Source organism: Podarcis cretensis, assembly GCF_951804945.1.
Source record: "Podarcis cretensis genome assembly, chromosome: 8".
Lineage (NCBI taxonomy): Eukaryota > Metazoa > Chordata > Lepidosauria > Squamata > Lacertidae > Podarcis > Podarcis cretensis.
This window is the reverse complement of record NC_137177.1, coordinates 69212539-69227839: the sequence shown is the minus strand read 5'-3', so window position 1 is coordinate 69227839 and position 15301 is coordinate 69212539.

Genomic DNA, 15301 nt, shown 5'->3' with positions numbered 1-15301 from the left:
CTTAATTGATTTGAGCACCCAGTGAACTTTTCTTAAACAGAATAAGAACTTTAAGTATTGGACTATCTGATTTTTATTCGCAATGTGATACCTTTCTTCTATTGGAATTACAATCTGGATGAGAAACCCAGGTGCTGGAGCTGCCTGGGCAACCTGAGCTGTCAGTTTTACAGATCTGGCTACTGTGTATTAGAACTTGCAACAATCTGAGGGTTTGGACTTGCTACTTTGAAGTATCAATTGAAGCACCAGTATGCACTGTTTGATACAAAGTGATTGTTAACACCAACTCTGCCTAAAATTTGCTATTGAAGGTCCCTGGACATTAAATTTGATTCTAGTAATTTATTAGAATTGGATTCTTCCCTTGAGTCATTTCAAGCTCCCTCTAGAGGATTTGGGATTTACAGCAGTGACATTATTTTACTTTCCTTTTCCCCGACCTCCTGTTTTGTTTCTCTCTGGGCCGCTGCTTTCTCGTGGGAACAACTCAGCTTGACCTTGACTTTCAGATAACTTTGGAATGAGTGGCGCAAGAAGGAGGGGAAGAACTAGACAAGCAACTCTGACAACTTTAACCTCAGTCTCGCAGGCACGTAGATCATCTGTACCCACATTGCCTTCAGAGGAAGAAGCTGCTGCTCTGTCAAGGGCAGGAGAGGGAGAAACTGAACAGTTACAACTGGAAGATATGGCCTCAGGAGCAAATGCTTCTATTCTAGAGAAAATCTTGGAAAAATTGGAATCTTTGGATTAGAGAGGGGAATCTCTGGACAAGAAAGTTGATGAACAAACAGCTAAAATTGATCAAAATACAGAAACTCTAAATAGATTAACTGGACAAGTATCACAGAACGCACAGGCAATTGGGCAGCTGACGGAGGCCACGTCAGAAAATCGGAAATTGGCTGAGGACACTAGTAAAAAATTAGAAAATTTTGAAAAAGAGGTAAGACCAATCTGCAAACAAGTAGGTGAACATCAGACTTATCTATCTATGATTGAACTGAGGAACCGGGAGAGTAATTTAAGGATAAGGTCGATACCAGAAGTGGAAGAAGGCAACCTAGCTGAGTTCCTGACTAAAGAATTTTCCAAGTTCTGGAATTTAGAGGAAAAGGACTTTAAAATTGTGTCTGCTTTCAGGCTTGGAAGACTTATAAAGAAAGAAAAGCCCAGAGACTGTTTGATAATACTGAGATCAAAGGAGGAAAGGGATAAGATTTTGGGCCTACACTACGGAAAGTCACTGGACATCTTGGATAGAAGAATTAAGTTCTACAAAGATATTCCTAAACAACTGTTGGACCTTAGATCCGCCTACCTTGAACTGGTTAAATTGCTTAGGAGCAATTCAATTATCTTTAGGTGGGAATTTCCCCAAGGATTATCTTTCAACTTCAGAGGGAAGAAAATTAAAATTAGAACACTGGAAGATAGAGACAAATTTCTGACCACATACAGAGAGGACCTTCAAAAAGGAATTGAACTACCCTTTGGGCCTGGAGCACCGGCGGCACCGGCACCCTTGGAACCTGAAGACTCAGCGAACAAGATACCACCCCTGGAAAAATAACTAGATTTTTCAGGATGTCTCTGCAACTTCTGAGCTGGAACATAAATGGCTGTAACATTCCGGAAAAAAGGAGGAAAATATTCCATATATTGAAAAAGGAACAATTGGACATTATTTGCCTGCAAGAAACACATGTGACTAGGCTCCATAGAAAAGTGCTAACAAATAAAAGACTGGGCCAGGAATTTATATCTTCGGACAGAGTAAAGAAGAGAGGTGTGGTCATTTATGCAAAAGAGAGCCTGTCACCTAAATTTCTATTTAAAGATGAACATGGAAGAATTTTGGCAATTGAGATACAACATCAAGGAGAAAAAATTTTGATATTAGGAATCTATGCGCCAAATGAGGGGAAATCGGAATTTTATAAGAAGTTGCATGAGACCATGCTGGACTATCTGGACTACAACAACATCATTTTGATGGGAGATATGAACGGGGTCGTATCAACCAACATGGATAAGTCACAAAGTCAAAATGTTACAAAAGACGGCAGACTACCAAAGACCTTTTTCGAAATGACAGACAATATGGATTTGATTGATATCTGGAGGATAAAGAACCCCTTGGGAAGAGAGGGAACATTCTTCTCTGAAGCCCAACTGACTTGGACAAGACTCGACCAAATATGGATATCTAGAGGTCTGGCACCTAAGGTTAGAAAGGTGGAAATCTGCCCAAAGACCTGCTCCGACCATAATGCAGTAAAAATGGACATGACACTAATACCAACCGGCTCCTTTAGATGGAAGATGAATGACAATTTGTTCAGAGATCAGGAGACTGTTGAGAAGGCCCCAAAAGCCTTGAAGGACTATTTTGAGATAAACATGAACACTACGGTGGAAAAAAGAACTATCTGGGATGCAAGTAAGGCTGTAATGAGGGGGTTCTTGATACAACAGAATGCTGTAAAGAAAAGGAGACAAAATGAGAGGAAAGATAAGATATTGGAGAAAATTAAAGAATTGGAGAAGAAGTTAAGATCAAATCTGAAGTCACAGCCGATCCTGAGAGAAATCAAACTTCATCAAGCACAATATTCTAAATTGATAAACCAGGAAATAGAGTGGAAGATTAAATTAATGAAACAAAAAACTTTTGAATCGGCAAATAAATGTGGGAAACTGCTAGCTTGGCAGTTGAAGAGGAGACAAAAACTAAATACAGTTACAAATTTAGAAATTGAAGGAAGAAACATTCAGAACCCTGTGGAGATCAGAAAGTGCTTCCAAAGATATTTCAAAAGATTATATACTCAAGGGCCGCAAGATGAGGTTGAGATTAAACAATTTCTGGAAAAAAATGGACTAACAAAATTGTCACAAGAAAATAGATCAATCCTGAATTGCAAAATAACACGACAAGAGATTGAACGAGCCATTCAGAACATGCAATTGGGCAGATCCCCAGGGCCAGATGGGCTGACCTCCAAGTACTACAAGACATTAAAAGACTACCTGATACAACCACTGATGGAGGTCAGCAATGAAATTATGGAGGGGAAGAAGGCGCCGGAATCGTGGAAAGAAGCTTTTATCACATTGATACCAAAATCGGAAGCTGAAAAGACACAACTTAAGAACTATCGTCCCATCTCCCTTTTAAATGTGGATTATAAAATATTCGCAGACGTTTTGGCAAGTAGACTAAAAAAAGTATTAAATGAAGTAATTCATAAAGACCAGGCAGGCTTTCTCCCAGGTAGACACTTGTTTGCTAACACAAGGAATATCATTGACATTTTAGAACTTTTGCAAACAGATATAAATACAAAAGCAGTGTTAATTTTTATAGACGCGGAGAAGGCCTTTGACAATATCTCTTGGAAATTTATGAAGGGAAATTTAAAAGAAATGGGAGTGGGACGGGGTTTTGAGAATGGGATTGATGCAATATATTCAGAACAAAAAGCTAAATTGATAGTTAACAATGTGGTTACAGAAGAGTTTAAAATTGAAAAAGGAACACGACAAGGCTGCCCCATTTCCCCTCTGCTATTTATCTCGGTTCTGGAGGTGCTCTTGAACATGATCAGAGGGGACCGGTTGGTGGAAGGAATCCAGGTCGGAGCGAAACAATACAAACTTAAAGCTTTTGCAGATGACCTAGTTTTGACTTTGCAGGAGCCAGAATCTAGTACGAAAAGAGTGTTACAATTGATTCAAGACTTTGGTCGGGTGGCGGGATTTAAATTAAACAAACAGAAAACTAAGGTGTTGGGGAAAAAATTGACAGATACAGAGTTGGAACGGTTTCAGAGAGAGACAGAACTAACTGTGGTTAAAAAAGTAAAATACCTAGTGGTAAATATAACAGCAAAAAATCTGAGTCTTTTTAAGGATAATTATGAAAAATGTTGGTCTGAAATTAAAAGAGACCTAGACAGTTGGACAAAATTGAAACTTTCCTTGTTAGGCCGAATTGCTGCTATTAAGATGAATGTATTGCCAAAAATGTTGTTGGTTTTTTTTTTAAAATTTCATATTTATTAAGATTTTTGAATACAAATGCGTAAATAAAAATTACTTATATCATAACATAGTTTCGTCTCTTCTTTGGACTCCCTCACATCTCCCGCTCCCACTTACATCGTTGCAGAAGATTTTTTCCAAGCAAATTACCCACTTGTTTACAATATTTATCACCGCTCACTTAGATAAAATCTAACAATTCTCCAAAAAAAATAAATTTATATTTTCCTTATTTCTCACTTATCATCAAAATCAAATCTAATTCAATGGTAGGCAATTATTTATGATCTAGCATCCTTCTTAGCATTCAACCAAATTACAGTATTTCTGTAAATAAGTCTTAAATTTCCCCCAGTCCTCCTCAACCCTCTCTTCTCCCAGGTCTCGGATCCTGCCAGTCATCTCGGCCAGTTGCATATAGTCTATCAGCTGCATCTGCCACTCTTCCAGTGTGGGTAGGTCTTGAGTTTTCCAATTCTTAGCGATGAGTTGTTTTTTTTTCAAACACTACAGATTGTGGACAAGACGGAGTGCTTCCGGAAGTGGCAGAGAGATATCTCTAAGTTTGTCTGGCAGGGCAAAAAGCCCAGAATTAAGCTTAAGATATTAACTGACGCGAAAGAAAGAGGGGGCTTTGCCCTGCCAGACCTAAAGTTGTACTATGAGGCCGCAGCTTTCTGCTGGCTAAAAGACTGGCTACTTCTCGAGGACACTGACGTTCTGGACTTGGAAGGTTTTAACAATGCTTTTGGATGGCATGCATACTTATGGTATGACAAGGTTAAGATCAATAAGGCCTTTAAGAATCATATTGTCAGAAAAGCAGTGTTTAATGTCTGGACAAAATATAAAGACTTATTGGAAAATAAAACTCCAAGGTGGCTTTCACCGCTGGAAGCTAAGGCCCGAAAAAACCCCAATATGGAGGTCAAATGGCCAAAATATTGGGAAATACTAGAAAAAGATGGAGACAATTGGAAATTGCAGAGTTTGGAGAAAATGAAGGATAAAGTGCGAGACTGGTTACACTACGCTCAGATTAAAGAAGTTTTTAAAAATGACAAAAAGCTAGGGTTCCAGGTGGAGAAATCGAAATTGGAAACAGAACTGTTAGAACCTAAGACTAAGGTACTTTCAAGAATGTATTACTTGCTGTTAAAATGGAACACACAAGATGAAATGGTTAATTCGGCTATGATAAAGTGGGCACAGGATATTGGGAAAGGTTGTGGACCACTGGGTTGAACTTCACTGCATGTAATGCTTTGCAGGAAAATGTAATGAAAATGATATATAGATGGTACATGACCCCAGTCAAGCTTGCAAAGATATACCATGTGTCTGATAATAAATGTTGGAAGTGTAAAGAAGCTGAAGGAACATTCTTTCACCTCTGGTGGACTTGCCCTAGAGTGAAGGTTTTCTGGGAAATGATTTATAATGAACTGAAAAAGGTATTTAAGTATACTTTCCCCAAGAAACCAGAGGCCTTCCTCCTGGGTATTGTCAGCCAGAGGGTGTTAAGGAAGGACCAAACATTTTTTATGTATGCAACAACAGCAGCAAGGATACTTACCGCTAAACACTGGAAAACCCAAGATCTACCCACACTGGAAGAGTGGCAGATGCAGCTGATAGACTATATGGAATTAGCCGAGATGACTGGCAGAATCCGAGACCTGGGAGAAGAGAAGGTTGAAGAAGACTGGAAGAAATTTAAGATTTATTTTAAAAAGCATTGTAATTTGGTTGAATGCTAGATCATAAATAATTGACCACCACTAAATTAGATGGAATTAGGATGATAAGTAGATCGAGGAAAATATAAACCATTTGGAGAATGATTAGATTATGTTTAAAAGAATGGGACTTAGGAATATAAATAAGATGATAATTTGCTGGTTAAAATTTAAGAAGATGCAAGTGGGAGCGGGAGATGTGAGGGAGTCCAAAGAGGTTTTGAAAATATGTCATGATATATGCTATATTGTTGATTATTTTTGCATTTGTATTCAAAAAATTCTTAATAAACATTTAACAAAAAATGGAGCTATGGTTAGTTTGATCGATCTTGTATGCGTTGCAGCTGTCTCACTTTTAGATGGCTATGAGAGATTATTGCGGCATATTGCCAAGGAATGTGGAGTGGTGGTTGTAGCTGTTAGGTAAATGCCATTTCCATCTTGCCATTGCTCCCTGATTACGCTCCCTGATTACGCTCTTAAAACCCAAGGCATTTCAGCACCTGTGGCGAAACACCCATTGCTGCACCTGCAATGGGAATGCAAGCTGCTAAAGGAGTCTCCCCTGCTCTCCTCTTTCCAACTCAGCAGCAGGGGAAGCGTTCCAGAGAGATCTGTTGCTAGTGCCCCTAGAGACAAGGGAGACCAGAAAGGCTTTTTTAATCAAACCTCTAAATTTGAAAAAGAGCTGTTAGAAAATAAGATTATGTTGCTTTCTAAAATGCATAAATTAATGCATACAAAAGATAAACAGGTTAAATCAGCTATGATACACTGGGTGAGGGACTTCGGAAATAATATACAACTTACAGTATAGCAGAAGTTATGAAACTGAGACTTGAGGTTTACAGCATGTTATGAAAATGATGTATTGTTGGTACTTAATTATTAGTAAATTTGCTAAAATGTATAAAACAAGGTCACATACATGCTGGAAATGTAAGGAAAAAGAAGGTAAATTTTATCACATGTGATGGACATGTAAAAGAATTTTGGGAGATGATATATAATGAACTGAAAAAAATGTTTAAAATAACATTTCCATTAAAAACCCCTAAACTTTCCTTCTAGGAATTCTGGGTGCCGAAATACCAATGGGTCAGAAAAGACCGTTTATGTACATGACCACTGTGGCTCGGATGTTACTAGCGCAGAGATGGAAAGAAGACATATCAGAGAAGAATGGCAAATTAAACTGATGGCGTATGCCAAAATGGCAAAAATGACCAGAAGAATTAGAAAGCAGGAAGACCAAAATTTTAATAAGGAATGGGGAAAATATATTATTTACTTTAAAAATCACTGTAAACAATTAAAATTATTATTAGGATGGGAATGATACTTTCAGTTTAATGTTGAACTTTGCTTGTAATGGAGATTTAACAGATTTGGATTAATAGAGAAGAAGCAGGAGGAAAAATGTTAACATAAGGACCCACAAAGGGGCGGAGGGAAGTTCAGGGGCATCTATGGAATTCTCTTTTTATTGGTTGTTTGATCATTGTTTTTAATTTCAAAATTAATAAATCTTATCTAAAAAAAGAGATTCATTTCTAAATCAGCATATGCAAATGTTATAAGAATCACTGTCCTCTTTTTTCCTTTCCTCCCACCCATGGCGTTTATGGTGATCCCTGCTTGGCCCCTGAGCTGTCTATTCAGATGTCATTTTTTCAGATGTATTCAGATGTAATTCTCAACTGATTTCCCCCCTCCAGATTGATGCTGGAGTACCAGATCACATCCACATCTTTTTGAAGTGATGCATTAGGATTTCTTCATTGTTCTCCCCATCCCACTCACTTTTCATCCCACTGTTGCTCAGTTTTGTTGTTGTTATGGTTGCTAACTTTTGGATTCTGCAGCATGGAAGGCCGCTTTCCCAACACACCACCTTTGTTGCATCCACAACAACTGCATTCTATAACATGCATTGCTGAACACATGACGTACTGTATAGATATACAATGACCATGATACAAGCCAGAGTTTATTAAAGGTTTCATTTCAATTAAGCTCTTTTTACTGATTCGTATCGGTGTGGAGGTTGAGAGAAGCAGCAATTATGTACACTTGAGAAATTTGCTTCCTATATGACACATTTGGGGAAAGTCTAAACAATTCAAAAGACAGGTACATCCATACCTCTTGTTACGTTTGGTTCAGGTTACGTCTTTTCAGGTTGCATCCCGCGGAAGTACCGGAAAGGGTTACTTCCGAGTTTCACCACTCGCTCATGTGCAGACATGCAAAATGACATCACACACATGCACAGAAGCATCAAATTGCAACCCACGCACGCGCAGACACGGGTTGCGTTCCTTTCAGGTTGCAAATGGGGCTCCAGAATGGATCCTGTTCTCAACCAGAGGTACCGATGTATTTGAATTCTGGACAATGATTTGTTAAGAAATAACCAAAATACTCCAATATTCAATTCCAGCTTCACTGCAGATTTGTTTACTAACTCTTTGGGACAATCAACGGAAAGGTTTCAGTTCTCAGGAATTCTTCTTTTTTTTTATAATAATTTTTATTGTTATACATTTTATAAATTTTCATCCAATTCTTCGTTCAATCCCGCATACAACAAATCTTTCTTTTTTTAATACATATTTATTAAAGTTTTGAGTAAAAATGCATAAATAAACAACATTACTTATATTATAACATAGTTTCATCACTTCTTTGGACTCCCCCACGTCTCCCGCTCGCACTTACATCGTTACAGAAAAAAAAAAATTTCCAAGCAAATTACCCACTTGTTTACAATCTTATCTCCGCTCATTTAAATAAAATCTAACAATTCTCCAATAAATTTATATTTTCCTTAATCTCACTTATCGTCAAAATCAAATCTAATTCAGTGGTAGGCAATTGTTTATGATCTAGCATCCTTCTTAACATTCAACCAAATTACAATATTTTTGTAAATAAATCTTGAATTTCCTCCAGTCCTCCTCAATCCTCTCCTCTCCCAGGTCTCGGATTCTACCAGTCATCTCGGCCAGTTGCATATAGTCCATCAGCTGCATCTGCCACTCTTCCAGTGTGGGTAGATCTTGAGTTTTCCAGCTCTTAGCGATGAGTATCCTTGCTGCCGTTGTTGCATACATAAAAAATGTTCGGTCCTTCTTTAACACCTTCTGGCCGACAATACCCAGAAGGAAGGCCTCTGGTTTCTTAGTGAAGGTATACTTAAATACCTTTTTCAACTCATTATATATCATTTCCCAGAAGGCCTTCACTTTAGGGCAAGTCCACCAGAGGTGAAAGAATGTACCTTCATGTTCTTTACATTTCCAACATTTATTATCAGACAAATGGTATATTTTGGCGAGTTTAACTGGGGTCATGTACCATCTATATATCATTTTCATTACATGTTCCTTCAGAGCATTACATGCAGTGAAGTTCAGCCCAGTGGTCCACAACCTTTCCCAGTCCTCAAACATAATATTATGCCCAATGTCCTGAGCCCATTTTATCATAACCGATTTAACCATTTCATCTTGTGTATTCCATTTTAACAGCAAGTTATACATTCTTGATAATACCTTAGTCTTTGGTTCTAACAATTCTGTTTCCAACTTCGATTTCTCCACCTGGAACCCTACCTGTAATGGTATTGTGTGGTTACTCGTGCGTAAACTGCCTCCACTTCGATTAGGTGGTTTGCTCAAACATGTTCAGGGTTAGAGCTCGCCCTCCGTGACCTGTTAGTCACTTGCAGAATCTGCCAGTGGGCGTTTCTTGAATCTCTTCCAGCATAAAAGCTGCTTGACCCCAAGTCTCCGCCTATGTTCCCTGCGCGGAACGCGTCTGCGCAAGTAAGGGGATGGCAAGGGCGTGCCAGCGCTCTCTCCGCTGGTTTCGGTTGAAGGGTCTTGGAGCCCTGACACCGATTCCTCCATCTCCTCTCTATTGGTGTCACACTGAATTCCTTCCCCTCGACTGGTTCCCTCTCCGGCATCGCTCTGGAGCCCTGCCTCCGCTTTTCGCTCTGATGTCAGTTCCCTGACATCCACCTCCCCCCCAGGACCCCCTCCACCCCCGGCCTGACCCGGTGACGTGACCTTGTCCCCACCTTCAGCCGACGATGCAGGGAACCCTCGAAAGGAGCTGTCGTCATCGTCCGAGGACTCAAACCCCGCTTCCCACCCGCCCCGGTTTCTGATGGGAGGGGCTTCCCAATCTGATTCCTCCTCTCCTGACGACTCCCCTCCTTCCTCTGGCGACTCTGGAAAACCCACAAAATCCTCCTCCTCCTCATCGGTGGTGGCAAATTGCTCCTCCCAGAATCTCTCCAGAGGTTTGGGCTTCCTCGGATACCTGTTGTGGAACTCTTCCACTAGATACCCACCATCTATTTCCCCTTCTGGAACCCACGTGTTTTCTGACTCGGGCTCCCCCTCCCACGCTACTAGGTATTCCACCTGCCGCCCCCGCCACCGCGAATCCAGGATCTCCATTATCTGCTGGTGGTGTTCCTTCTCTTCCAGTGGTGGGTGTCTGAGCCCTTCTCCTCCTACCTACCGGACTCTCCGCTCCCCTCGGTACGGCGAGAGCAGTGACCTATGAAATACCGGGTGGATTTTCATGTTGTCTGGCAACTTGAGCCTGAATGCCACCGGGTTGACTTGGTGTATCACCTCGAAAGGCCCTAGCCGCTTCGGCCGGAGTTTCTTACACCCACCCTTGAAGGGCAATCCTTGAGTGGATAACCACACCCGGTCCCCCACCCTAATGGTCTCCCCTTCCCGGCGACGTTTATCCGCTTGCCTCTTGTACTCTTCCTTGGCTCTTTCCAGATTCATCTTAAGCTGCTGGTGCAGTGCTTCCATTTCTTCCACGAACTGCTCTGCGGCGGGCACGCTCCACTCTTCCTCCCCCCTCCCGGGAAAGGCCCTGGGGTGACACCCATAATTAGCCAAGAATGGGCTCATCCCCGTGGACACATGCTCCGCATTGTTATACGCAAACTCGGCCAGTGCTAGCTTATCTACCCAGTCGTTCTGCCTCTCGTTGACGTAACAGCGGAGATATTGCTGCAATATGCTGTTCGCCCTCTCTGCCTGCCCGTTAGTTTCCGGGTGCCTCGCCGTCGAGAATCCCACCTCCACCTGCAATAAGCTCATAAGCTTCCTCCAGAACCTCGAGGTAAATTGTTTCCCTCGATCAGAGATAACCCTTGAAGGAGCTCCATGCAACCTGAAGATGTGAGTAACAAACAGTTGTGCGGTTTCCTCGGCTGTCACCGCATGAGAGCATGCTATAAAATGGCACATCTTGGTTAGCAGATCTACTACTACCATGACTGCTGTCTTACCTCTGGATTTGGGCAAATCTGTCATGAAATCTATTGATACCACCTCCCAGGGTCTCCCCGGCGTGGGCAAGGGTTCTAGTAACCCTGCCGGGGCTGCCCGCTCCCCCTTGGCTCTTTGGCAGCGGTCACACCCTCGTACATACTCTCGTACATCTTCCCTCACCTTCGGCCACCAAAACTCCCTAGTGACCAGTAACATGGTCTTGTGTTGCCCAAAGTGTCCTGCTGTAGGGTTGTCGTGAAGTTGTCGGAGCACCCTTTCCTGTAAGGCCCCCCCGGGCACATACATTGCTCCCTTGTAATACAGTAACCCTTCCCTTACCTCGAAGTCCCCCCGGTCTCTCCCATTTTCCCTTAGTTCCCTGATTCTGGTTTGGGCAAATTCATCCTGGCGAATCAACTCGGTTAGTTCTCGTTTCCCAACCAACGCCCCCCCACAAACCCATCGTTCCTCAGGGAACACATGTCGAGCGTCCGGTGGTCTTCCTCCTTCCGTGTACTCCGGTTTCCGTGAAAGCGCGTCTGCTCTCACGTTCTCTTGCCCTGGCACGTACTTGATCTCAAAGAAGAACTTGGAGAACTCCTGTGCCCACCGAATCTGTCGCTGGTTGAGCACTCGCACTGTCCTCCAGTATTCCAAGTTCTTGTGGTCAGTGCAAACCTGGATCTTGTGCTGAGCCCCTATCAGGAGATGTCTCCACTGGCGAAACGCAGCATAAATAGCTAACAGTTCACAATCATACACCGTGTAGTTCTGTTCCGATTCGTTCAGCTTCCTTGAGAAGAAGGCGCACAGCCTCCATGTGTCTTGGGCCGGTCCCGGCTGGAGCAACACCGCTCCTATCGCTCTGTCCGACGCGTCGGTCTCTAGCCTCATCGGTTTCTGCAGATCCACGTGCAGGAGCTGTTCCTCCGAGGCGAACGCCTGCTTTAGCCCCTCGAAGGCACGTTGGGCCCCTTCCGTCCAGACGAACTTCTTTTTGCTACTGAGACAATCCGTGATGGGTGCGGTTAAGTGGGCGAAGTTCTTGATGAACTTCCAGTAGAAGTTGCTGAACCCTAGGAACCTCTGCACATCCTTCCGGGTTTTGGGAGCCTTCCATTCCAGCACTGCCTGCACCTTGCCGGGGTCCATGGCTAGGCCTCTGTCTGACAACCTGTATCCCAGAAATTCCACTTCCTTGGCGTGAAACTGGCACTTTTCCAGCTTGACCCACAGTTGGTGCTCTCGTAGCCTTTTCAGCACTTCCCTGACGTCCTGGACATGCTGTTTTTCATTGTCCGAATAGATCAGGACGTCGTCCAGAAATGCTACGCAGTTCTTGTACAGCAGGGGACCCAGCACATGGTGCATGAAGCTTTGAAAACAGGCAGAACCTGACTGTAATCCAAATGGCATAACTAAATATTCAAAGGCCCCCAGGGGGGTGAACATGGTGGTTTTCCATTCGTCCCCCTCTCTCATTCGAATCAGATTGTAGGCCCCCCTAAGGTCCAGCTTGGTAAAAATCTTACCCTTCCTTACCCTGGTCAGAATATCATCAATTCTGGGCATTGGGAAGGTCACGGGTTCTGATACCAGGTTTAATTTTCGAAAGTCCACGATGAGCCTCAGCTGATCCGTGTTTTTCTTATCCACAGAAAACACAGGGCTGCCCCCCACTGCCTTAGATTCTCTTATAAACCCCCTTTTCAAGTTCTTGTCTATAAAGTCTCGCAACTCCTGCATCTCTCTGTCGGACATGGCATACAGCTTACCCACCGGCAGCTGTGCCCCAGGGAGAAGGTTGATTTGGCAGTCGAAGGGCCTATGTGGCGGCAGCCTGTCCGCTTCCCTCTCGCTGAAGACCTCTTGTAAGTCTGCGTACTGTGGCGGCACCTTCCCTTTCTGCTCCAGCGTGGTTGCTGCTGCTCTGGCCAACCTCACCCTGGGCTTCTCCCCTCCTAGACAGTGTTCCAAACAGTGGGCTGACCCGAAGGTGACCGTGCGTTGGTGCCACGCCACCACTGGATCATGTAGCACTAGCCAGCTCATCCCCAGTATTATTGGGGGTCCCGCCAGTGTGGCCACATGAAAGGCTATGGTTTCTGTGTGCCTGGACACACTCATTCTCATTGGTGGGGTTTGATGTGTCACCTCTCCCCCTAGCAACTCTCTGCCATCTATCGTGGTGACTTGGAGTGGGAAATCCAGTGGCAGCAAGTGGATCTGGTGCTCCAGCGCAAACTCCTTACTAAAAAAATTACAGGAGCTCCCTGAGTCCAACATTGCCTTCACCTTGACTGGGTGTCCATTTGGGAGTTCTAGCGTCACCTCTATCGCTATAGAAACCTTGGGTGGGTCCGGTTGGGGCACTTCAATTAGTTGCTCGCTTGGCTGCTGCGCCCCCCTGTGGGCAGTCAAGCGCTGGCGTTTTCCTGCACCTTGTCTTCTGCCCCCTCCCCCTCATTTCCAGCGGCCCCCACCATCCCTTGCCAAGCCTTTCTTTGTGGGCAGACCCTGGCAAAGTGTCCTGGCCGTTGGCAGAGGAAACATTTCTTGGAGTTTCTCCCAGCTTTTGCCTCCCTTTTGACTATTTGGTGGGCGCTCGGCACCTCGCGTGCGCGCGCCCCATCAATTTCCATTGGCACCACGTCATTGGAAGGCTGCCTTGGCATCTCAGGAATGCGGTAGTCAGGGCAACGCTCCCCGCTCCCTTCCCGCCTTTCCAAAGCGCGCGCTTCCTGGCGAGAGCCTATCGCCAGCGCAGATTTTGTCAGCTGATCCATAGTCTCCGGGCGGGGCGCGCGGGAGAGCTCATCTTTAACGGCTGGGGACAACCCCTCCTCAAACAGCATTCGTATGGGCGGGCTGTCCATATCCCATTCGAGCCTGTGTATTAGCATCGCAAAGCGGGACCAATAGTCTCTAACGGAAAGGTCCCCCTGCTTGCATCTCACCTTCTCCCGTTGGGTCACACTCTCCCCCAATTGGCTGGAATACATAGCGTCCATCGCCTGAAAAAACTTCCGGACGTCCTTCATTTCGGGGTTATGCGCGGCCATTAGGGGTCTAACCCATTCCCTCGTGCTGCCCTCAAGATGCCCCACGATATAAGCCACTTGCGCCGCCTCGTCAGCAAAATCATCATGCTGCAGCTGCAGTGCGTACTCTATTTCTGTCCGGAATCCATTATATTCTTGGGGTTTTCCCCCAAACTTGTGTACCAGTCCGGGCACCTTCTTTGCCACTGGGGTGGGTCTCACCTGCGCGTCCTGGGTGCGCCTCTCGTCCAGCCGCGCCATCAGCAGTGCTACATGCCGTTCCAGCTCCTGGTTCCTCTTCACCAGGTCCTGCGCCCCCGCAGCTGCCTCCGCTGCCCCGGCGCCTCCTGTCTGGCTCATGTTTCCACTGCTTACTCACGAGTAACAGCAAGAGACTGGCAGATTGCTGTAATGTTATTGTGTGGTTACTCGTGCGTAAACTGCCTCCACTTCGATTAGGTGGCTTGCTCAAACATGTTCAGGGTTAGAGCTTGCCCTCCGTGACCTGTTAGTCACTTGCAGAATCTGCCAGTGGGCGTTTCTTGAATCTCTTCCAGCATAAAAGCTGCTTGACCCCAAGTCTCCGCCTATGTTCCCTGCGCGGAACGCGTCTGCGCAAGTAAGGGGATGGCAAGGGCGTGCCAGCGCTCTCTCCGCTGGTTTCGGTTGAAGGGTCTTGGAGCCCTGACACCGATTCCTCCATCTCCTCTCTATTGGTGTCACACTGAATTCCTTCCCCCCGACTGGTTCCCTCTCCGGCATCGCTCTGGAGCCCTGCCTCCGCTTTTCGCTCTGATGTCAGTTCCCTGACACTACCCTATCCCGCATACAACAAATCATAGTTATTTTTTGACTTCCTTCAACGTCTCTGACAATCATCCGTAGTTATACCTTTAATACACATTCCCTTCTTTCGTATTGCCATTTTTCCTCCTTACTCCTATTATTTCTCATAAACAATACTTATTTTCTTTTTTTACAGTGCCTCTTTAAATCCCACTAGCGTTGTATTCACACCACATATATTTTTCAGATAATCCACAAATTTCCCCCAGTCTTCGATGAACTTTTGATCTTTAGTATATCTAATTTTCCCAGTTAATTTATCCAGTTCTGCATAGTCTGTCATTTTTAGTCTCCATTCTTCTATCGTCGG